Below are 9,759 nucleotides of genomic sequence, written 5' to 3'. Positions count from 1 at the left end.
CAATTTCAATGTGTAAAGGCGTTGCACTCGCAGCGGCCGTGTTCCTTATACAACAATAAGTGTCCGTGTCTTTGACCGTGATGATCTCCAGTCGGTAGATAATAGAGGTAATAAAACTTTTTACATGATGAATGACAGGCTTATTTGCATTAGCGTTACTTGTATAGAGGGCGTGGGGTGAGATGGCCGATAACGGGTACGGCGCCGGAGCAACAAGCTTCTCATTAAGCCGATCGATTCTGGAATCAATCGTTGTGCGAATTTTCATTGGCGAATTAATTCAGCGGTCGAGAGATCGAGTAACGGTCTCTACGTGCCATTGACATTCGTCAGCGGTGGACGCTCTGCACCACGCGGGCGCGAACGCACTGACCACAGCCTATGCGTTTATTTCGTGAAAATAACCAGCTTTATTACATTTCCCTCATTAAACCATTACTATGAAATCTAGGCCGGGGGAATGAGCAGAAATCTTATTACTGGAAACTAGATTTCATAGGTCAAATGTTCACCTAACAAGATTAATTTAGTTTATCAACTTTAGTTTACGTCTGACTGGTAACAAATACACATATTTGATTTCTAATTAATCTGCATCATTTACAGTATCTAGCGAGTGCATTAATTTTGCACATGATGAATTTATTATTATTTATGCCTTAAAATATTCACCCTTGATACGGGATTGGGTCTGAATATTGAAGATAATCATGAAGGGGAGTGTTAGCTCTATAAAATGCGATTAGATTATATTGATTACTAAGCTTTAATCGCTGGTTTGATATTTACGAAGCCATTCCTTATGGGAATAAAACTATTTTATGACTTATATTGACTTTTATAGATATTAGTTAACTCTACGTGAGAATTAGGTTTCTTGACTATATCACTGACATTTTCAGATTGGATTGTATGATAATTAATAACTTGTTTAACATTTGCAGCGTGAAGTCTAAACAGATGATATTAATTAAAATTATGTATTCATTCAAGTGTAATATTTTACTTTCTAGGTACAGTTATTTATGTAACGTTTGACTGCCTAATAATTTGTGGCACGACACGAAATTATCTTAGATGCTAATTTACGGCTAGAGAGGACAACTCAAAAACATGTGAATACAGTTCGCGAATAATAAATTTGGCTAAAAGACAATGCGGTTGTGCTGTTCTTGATGCGGTCTCGGTGCCGGTGTAACGTTTCATTAAATAACCAAACCGCACGACTTGTCCGTAATGAATGAGTCAACACTCCACCACAAAGTTCGGTTAGCGGTTTTTTTGCCGACTGCTCTCCTTATACTAAATTGATTTCTATTATTACCCGCCATTGAACTGTGAACACTATCGAAATGGAGTAATTGCCACCTGTAGACATTCTACAATACATACATCAATAATACATGACACGCCGACTTTCTATCGAAATAGTGTAATTATAACAGATAAGATCGAAGTGTTGATTTGTGTAAATATCGTGTAACGTTTGTTCGGTGAGGTCTGACTTTGTAGTGTTTAATTATTTAAAATTAGAAAAAACACTCATCCGATCGTTTGGGATTAGCCGTTATAGAATACGAGCTGTAAACGAAACAAACAATATGAAATTGAGATGTTAACAGTTTCGGGTAATAAAATTTTCAGCATTAGTTTGGCGCACGAGAACTCTAGTTCTTTGAAAACAATTTGATAGTAAATCAATTCAGTTGGTGAAATAGTGATTTCAGATACTTACCCATTATCATACAACATCTATGAGGTAACGCTTTCTGACGGCTCATAACCACGGTTGATGTTAACTTGATGATGTCCAATTGCTAAAAATGTTTATTTTCTTCATCTATTTCTTTATCTACTCAGTTTTGTTTGTACCGTGCGACTCTAAGCTAATTGATCTAAAATCCGTACCAGATATCGTTCGTTTGGCGGGCATGACCATATGCATCGATAGAAAGGAAAGCAGCGATCGTAGATCTGTGTGTTTAGTACAGATACAGTTATGGGGAACAAAACCTTGCATTGCGCCTTAAACGGACAGGAAATTTATGGCAAATGGAATTGAGACCTATGAGTAAAGAACTTAAACGAGCACCGAAAAGACAAGAAATAATAGTAATTATAGTTTTAGTTACTTTCATTCAAGACTACGACAGCTGCATTGACATATATTGAGTTAAGTCCTGTCATGGAACCATAAAACTGTTCAATGGTGCTTGACCATAGTTATCTAACGTGTTACTTTTAACAGTTTTAATAACATAAGTTACGCGATTCTTCTATAAAGAATTTGTTCAAACAATCAGATACAATCAACTGGGCAACTTTGTGTAACACGTTGAGCTTCGCGTGTTGCATCTCCATTGTTGCTGTAAATCTTAGGGTTTACAACATCATAATTATTAATTTTAATGACTGGGATTTTATTGATATTCCTGAGATCTGATAAAAAGTTTGCAGAGTAAAGGCCCAATTAGACCGCCTCTGAAAAATTGCATCAAACTTTTTGCTGTAGTCGATGATAGTGGAATGCGTCTTTTAAACTTTATTGTTACTTTGAAGATATATTACTAACAGGACTGTAAGTCGCTACATCATCTACGAAATTTAATACTGTAGACGTCGGGGAAATCTACCGAATCTGGTAAACATTCCTAAATAGAGCACAGTATTTGAGAAGAGTTCGCGGTAGTAACCTGCATGCAAATTGTATGCAAAATCACACAGGTGTCTGTATATCGGGGACGACACTGAATACAAATTAGTAAGTCGGGAATGGCGTTTTCAATGACTAAGTAATCACGATAAAACGGTAGACGATTTAAATGTCGATTGTCCAATTATTCCAAAAGTGACATTAACTGACGAGACACCTAAAGACTGGCGACATAAAGCAATTTACTTTCAAAGCATTATGTTGTTAACAGCGACAAGATCGACAGTGAAGTAAACTATTACTAATATAATAATACATAACTGGTCCTTCAAGCCGGATACTTATATTTACTTTTGGTATCATAATGATGCGCATTTAAAAATTATGCGCAAAATGATATACCATTGAATAATTATCTTTTTAAGGACAGTATTTATTTAAGTAAGTATAAGTTGTTGTAAGCAATATCTGGTTTACGATATTTATCAGCACTAATATAATGAAAAGGTTAATATGGTCCCTGGCAATATAGATATCAACCTTTATTTATGTGGTTGGTACGAGTTTGTAGGTGCTCTGGCTATCTAGACCTTTATTAAGCGTGAAGAAGGGGTAATGAATTGTTCAATTAAGATTATACTATTATACAAATACTTTGATATGTGAAATAGTTTAAGCATGAGACTTGCAAATGAACCACTTGAACGAGTGACTCAAGAATATCGGTAAACTGGGTTATTTTTATAACTCCGTTTATAGAGGCCGAAGCGACTCCCAAAAATATCAAAGCGAAATCAAACAGGTATAATAATCGTTGGTTCTCTTAATTGAATCATACCATTTGGGCGGTCGGAATCGGTGTCTTTAAAATTTCTTTTATCAGTATTAGATTTCAACATCGTTTACTCATATAACAAGTTTTCAGCCATTAAAGTTCATTTGAAAAGCCCATTTGATTGAAAATTGGCTCAATAAATACCTAACAATGATTTATGAAATTACGGTGAGCTTTGAACAAAATGGTTAGCTACTAATTAAAACGAGTGACCATAAATGGAATTGATAAATGTAAACATGAGCTCACATTTAGGTTTCGTGTATGCCCGATGGAAGCTCTACGTGACAACGCGGTGGGAATAACTACAGCTTCTTGGCCGACTTTAGATTAAAAGGTAAATAATGACAAAGCACAGACAGTCCCTATTGGCATAACGGATAAGAATCTTTTCAAACTTTACACACTGACTGTTGTTGTGCAAACACGATTACGAGCCATTGGATAGTTTGCTTTATTTTTACGACCGACGGATATCAGATACTTTGTAGACAAAGCAGCTCAAATAAAAAGGTAACTTTAATTAAATGATTCTGCAATGTTCTTTGTATACGTAAAAGAGTCGTTTGTCTTTTTTTAACGGAATAACTATTCTTAGGACTAAATCCTTTAATTGGATCTAAAAGTCTATGTTAAAAAGAAAATTAGGTATATCCGTTAGTAAAGTGTGGTCGTTATTGTCTTGACCGTGTTCAGTATGTATTCTACGGTACTCGCATGCATAAATAATGTGTAGTAGGTGTTGATTAGGGAGACACTGAGCGTATTGTAGGGTCGTCCGCATTCCCACAACGTACGTTGACTACTGCGCAAACTTGGAGAAATGTGCGAACTAAACCCTACCAAGGAACAGAAACGGGATCTAAATATTAAAGTTGTAAGCACCAACCAAGTAGTAAACCTCAGAAAGCAATACTAAGTTTTATTCCCAATAAATAGCTCGAATAAGTCTAACAGGCGCCATTTAATGTAATAGCAGCAATGATTCGTCGGCTATTAAATTAAAATTATGTATGGAAACACTGAAAATATATTCAGACTTTGAGAAACTTTAGAAAAGTAAAAAAAACGGCGACAGTAGTGATGTGTGTCATTTCGAATCGGTGTAGGAACGTCATCAGCGGCAGTGTTTTGTTTCAACGACGTCAAATGGCGTTCGTAATTGTGTCAGAACGATTTATATCGAGTTAAAAGTGGGTTATGTGGGTAGCCTTGGCCGTCCACGTTTCGTTCCGCGAATCACTACATACTTACCACGTCTGTGTCCAAGAAAATGGCCTGTGAAAAATGGAAAGTGGAGTGAATTTGTCTAGAGTTGAGTTTGAGAAATGATTGTGTATTTTCGTTGGCCTTTTGTATGGCATAGGTGGAAACTTGTAATTGGCTTTACTTTAATTATAAACAATACTTAATGTAACATTAGCTGTACTTAAGTTTTCTAAAGAGAGAAAAGTAAAAAATAATATAGAAGAATAAAATCATCAGGTGAGATACAGGCCAAGAGCTTCCTCGTTGTGATAAAAAAAAAAATAGGTATACAGACGAGGATGAAGAACTGATATGACTATTTGTCATTTAAGTACAAAAAAAACTATTCAATTCGACTCAAAATCTTTATTGCTCAATGTCGGAATCTTCAACATGGTAACAACAACTAAAGCAAATATTAAAACCAATTAAAAAGCTGTCGATTGACAGTAAGGAAGTAAAATTTTACCGCAAGTAGGTATTTTCATTAGCATAAGATAATATGGGGCCGATAAATGAGTACAGTTTAAAATCAGAAATACTTTCACCTCGCCTTAACAGGAATAACTTTATCCGAAAGTCATCATGACTTAATTCTTTTTAAATGGAATTAAAGTGTGTATTTCGAAACAACGCTCAAATGTGAATCTTTAATCTCTGTGAATCAACAAATTACTTACAGGCTTTATGTATACTTCGGTTCTGTTTTACAATAAGAGCCTAAGAAAACTAAGTTGGAAACGTGCAAAACAGCTCTCGCGCGGCTTAACAGAGGCGAATATATCACTAAACCTCGAAAGCATACAGGAGAAAAGCGAATAAACGTCAAAATTCCTGCACTAACAATAGGTTACGGAAGAAAAGGTTTCGCGAGGCAGTGCGTAAAAGAGTCGCGCGACGCGTGAGAATCGCAGCTGGCCGTCACCATCGCGGCGGATAGCATCGCTCGTTATGATCGTGACAAACTATTAGCCGCGCACTTAAGCACGGCTTTATTACAACACTTGTATCACTATTAAATTAATTTAGCGACGCACGCCGTAATTTGTTAAGAATTAAACAGCTGTAGTAATCGCTTTTTAACGGACGCAAGAATCCAACCTTCAACTCGCGCTGCTCATCGATTTCACTGAAGCTAATGAAATTGAGCATAAAAAACATGATATAACGCTTATTCTTTTTGAATGGTGACCGTAATTGTGCGCGTCAAAGGGCCCGAGCTGGAGGGACATGTAGCGTCTAGCGTGTCCCGTTAAGTTTCGATTACAATAAAAGGACTTTTTAGACTTACGACAAAAAATCAGATTGCTGCATAATCAGCCGAGTCTGGCTTGAATAATCATCGCCGCTGCTACATACCTGAAAAAAGAAAAAAGCGTTGATGACTCTGATACCGTATAAGACGCACGGTTAGTACCTATAAAACGAAAAATTTATGGACGCTGATACGGGATTAAACCAAATTGTAGCGAGAACTCGCGGCTCAACAGTAACTAGGCAATGAAACTAATTTTGGATTTCATTTCATTGAATAGATCACAATTGCACAATCGTTTTCTATAATACGTTTCAATTATTGTATCTCGTGAAAGTATGATTCAGAGTTATCAATGACAAATCGGATTGTGTTTTAATAACCAATGGGGATATTGGGAATTTATAAATCCTATACACCTTTTTTGTGGGTAAAAACAGCGCTTTAATGACAATAAATACTGATAATTCATTTCTATTAGTATATTTCAAAATACTTCACATTTCGTACTTTAAATAATGAAATATGATGGTCGTATAAGGTTGCGTAATTGCTAAACGTTAATTGAATTAAGGATCTCCCGCGGGAAGCTGTGCCGGCGCAAACCGTCGTGATATATGCCTTGCATATGGTAATTCAGCTTCCAGTTACAAAGCATGGAAATGCTTCGCGATTTCCACTTGCTCGTGTTGAAATTAATGAGAAATTATTCCAGAACACAACTAATTAATTCCAGTAACCATCCGTGGCGTACATCCGCCGCTTTAATTTTAAACTCTAAAGTCTAAAGCAATACGCTGTTAAAATACTTTAACTGCCAATTGGACTTACATCTTCGCTCGTAAAGCACGGATGGCTTTCCTGTCGTTTATTGCACAGTTCCTTCTGTCTGAATAACACTGGAACGATAACGTTCATTTATCTTAATAACGAATTTGCAGAAACTTATTTTTCCGGGGACCATTTATCGGCCGGGTGTATTATTATTATGTCAATTATTGTACTTCGATTCATTTGCGAATGCATCTCTAATACTATAGTGCGATGAATGATAGTTATCACAGTCAGCACAGTCTGTCAGATACGATCAGCAAGTATGAAGTAGAAATGATTTGGCAAGTTTAGCAACGATTTGTACACACGTCGTGTTAGTACAAATCGCACGCGCGGCCCCGATCGTGATACAAATGTCACTATTACAGATGAGGGAAAAGTGAAATTGATAGTGTTTGTTTAAGCTTAAATGCATCGGACGAGTTGACTTTCAACAGGATTCAGGGAGAAATTTCTGAGTCATCAAATGACCCAAACAAGGTTATGATGCCCATTAATGCAAATTGGATTTAGTGCACACTAACAACTTCCTACGATTGTCCAAAATGTTGTGTGCTATAATGGATAACATAACGGTGCAAATATTCGGATCAACCGAATTAAAATGATTATGAGAACTTGAGCAAACAATTGGATGAGCTGGTCGAGTTATCCACACAGGGCAATTGTAACTACGCTAACAAGTTTGAGCAATCTTGATGGTCGCGAATGCCGGACATAGGAGATTTTACCTTTACGAGCAGTATACATTTGACCGTCTACAATCTACATACATTGGAGTGAATGTCATAGAAAGACACCGTGAAAATTGGTTTTGAAACTGGCATTGTGTGAAGATAAAAGATACAAAAACGAATTTACATTTACAAACTAGTACACATCTGGCGACTGGGTGACAACAGTCGTAAAATAAGAAAGCACAATACTATGTGCATTTAAATTGTAGCCAACGATACAAAAGCGGATTGGTTTTGCGAGTGTAAGTTAGTGGAATGTTACCGATATTATTTAGTAGTACAATACTTTGGTTTGTTGCGTATCATTATTACATAATTTTGCAATATGTCTGTTTTACAATGTTAGGAGATATTTATTAATTTTCAATGAAATGAGCAGAAATATGATTTGAGCAATGTTTTGAATGGAAGGTGTATTTTCTTTTTTTTTTACGTCGTACAGAATGCCACTATAAGATTACATACGAGGTTGTATTGACTCTACTTCTGCAACTAGTATTTTATCAAAACAAATAAAATTCAAATTGTACGGTCGCAGAAACTAATCTGTTTTTGAGTCTAATTAGGAGCATGTCCGCACTAATGACTGGCTTCTGGGACAGAAGCTTAACAGCCTCCTAAATGGATTCGCGAGATTATGTTGGGGACTAATAAAAAACCGGTCGTGATCATTAAATTTAGCCCGACATATTACCTAATAAACATCGGAATTCAAGTGCTTTGTGTTTGCTAATTTGTATAACTAACGGAGTATGATGGCGAAACTTGATAGGGTTAAGAACTTAAGACGAACACAGTTTTGAGGTCAAATGGTCCTTACGACAGTCGTTAAATGTGATGCTGATATGCACCACAAGCGTAGGTTTATGGCATTAATTTGCTGCTAATTTCGTTTATATTTAGGAACAAGGATTTCACAAGAATTCTTTCTACGAATAAATTCTTAAGATATAGGTAAAGCCCATTAACTCGAGCTTTCCACTTTTATATACATATCCTTACTTAGCTAATGCATAGCTGTATGTATGTACGCAAAACTTAAATCCTTTGACCGTGCATTTTCAGATATTATATCGACCGAACGCCATTCCGTGTTTGTTACAGTAATTCGCTTTGTTTATGATGATTAGAGCGCACAGGGCCAGATCGCGATCGGTACGATTACGTAGTAACGAGGGCGCAGTAAAGCTTAGACACAACTATCATTTTCCGAATGAACAAAAAGATGAATACATTAAAGGAAATGCTAATCGGATCCGCATTACGAAGAAACACCATAAAATGGTTTTATGTTCTATAACCATTTAATTTGACTCATCAGAATAGGTATGCTGTATAAATCTGGTGACGATTAAATGAAACATTAAATATTCCTGAAGATACGTCAGTAATTATTTGAATCTGCATCCACAATTACCCTACACGGACCAGCATTTTTGTGGCGTAGCCGGCGAATACCGCCGACGTTTCTATTGATGTCGCATTGTTGGATGTTTGTTGGCCGAAGCATTATCCGTATACCACATTATTTATCTGTGTGAACACCATAAAACAAAGCTCAGCGTGTCGGAGCACGGGGCACCGCCACCGCATACCGCTTTCAATAGCCGATAATTACATTGCAATTAGGTGTAATGAACGCGGGTGCTCTTTGCGTATCATGGGCTTATGTACGAGAAAATTATTTCAAACTTAATTGCTACTAACCACAAGGATACAGCTTTGGCTCTTACTAAGCAAAGCTTTCAGTGCGCGTGTACGCGTAGAACTGTTTGCATTCCGTAGACGGCTATGAATATGCGTGCTATGTAATTCGCTTAAGTGCTATGGCTAAATTAGATTAAAATATACATGCAAGCAATTATACTTACTCTAAACACAATTAACAACGGTAAGTTCAATTAAAAGGTAATGAACAACGATGAGGATCTAAAATACTCGCTGTATCGATTAGTCCAATGAATATGGATACTGTGTTGTTCAAAACTCAAATGTAAAGCGATAATTATGTAAATAAATATCCACATCAGCTTCTGTTTATTTTATTGATTTAAGTCAATCGGGCTTTACCTATTATTTTAATACTCTACCTCTCTATTTATATCTAGATCAAAAAGGCGTGATCTAGATTTCTGTCAATTTATTCCGTGTTGGTATTGTTATATTTTTTATCGCTTTTATATGTATAAATACATTT

The sequence above is a fragment of the Ostrinia furnacalis genome, unplaced genomic scaffold (assembly GCF_004193835.3).
Source record: "Ostrinia furnacalis isolate ACB-3 unplaced genomic scaffold, ASM419383v2 OfSCF7013, whole genome shotgun sequence".
Lineage (NCBI taxonomy): Eukaryota > Metazoa > Arthropoda > Insecta > Lepidoptera > Crambidae > Ostrinia > Ostrinia furnacalis.
Note: the sequence above shows the minus strand (reverse complement) of the source record.